Below are 328 nucleotides of genomic sequence, written 5' to 3' on the forward strand. Positions count from 1 at the left end.
TCTTTAGAATGATTTGTTCAATTAGCTTTGTAGAGATCTAGTATAGAGCTGTATGAATGGGTCAATGAGGACACAGATTGTTGTAAAGTGCTTTGAGTATCTTGAAATAAGATAGAAAGGCGCTATATAAGTACAGTTCATTTACCATTTACCCAGCTCACTGACATATATACTAGAATATATGTCATTGGCCCAGCTCTTCTGGAAGGCGGGCCTAACGTTACCTGCCCACTTTGCAGTGATTCACTGGACCAGCTCCCCTCTCACCGTTGGTTACTTTCAAAGTAACAAATAAATCAAAAAGCCGCAACATGAATGTAACTTGTAA

The sequence above is a fragment of the Nematolebias whitei genome, chromosome 18 (genome assembly GCF_014905685.2).
Source record: "Nematolebias whitei isolate Nwh7 chromosome 18, NemWhi1, whole genome shotgun sequence".
NCBI classification, from domain to species: domain Eukaryota; kingdom Metazoa; phylum Chordata; class Actinopteri; order Cyprinodontiformes; family Rivulidae; genus Nematolebias; species Nematolebias whitei.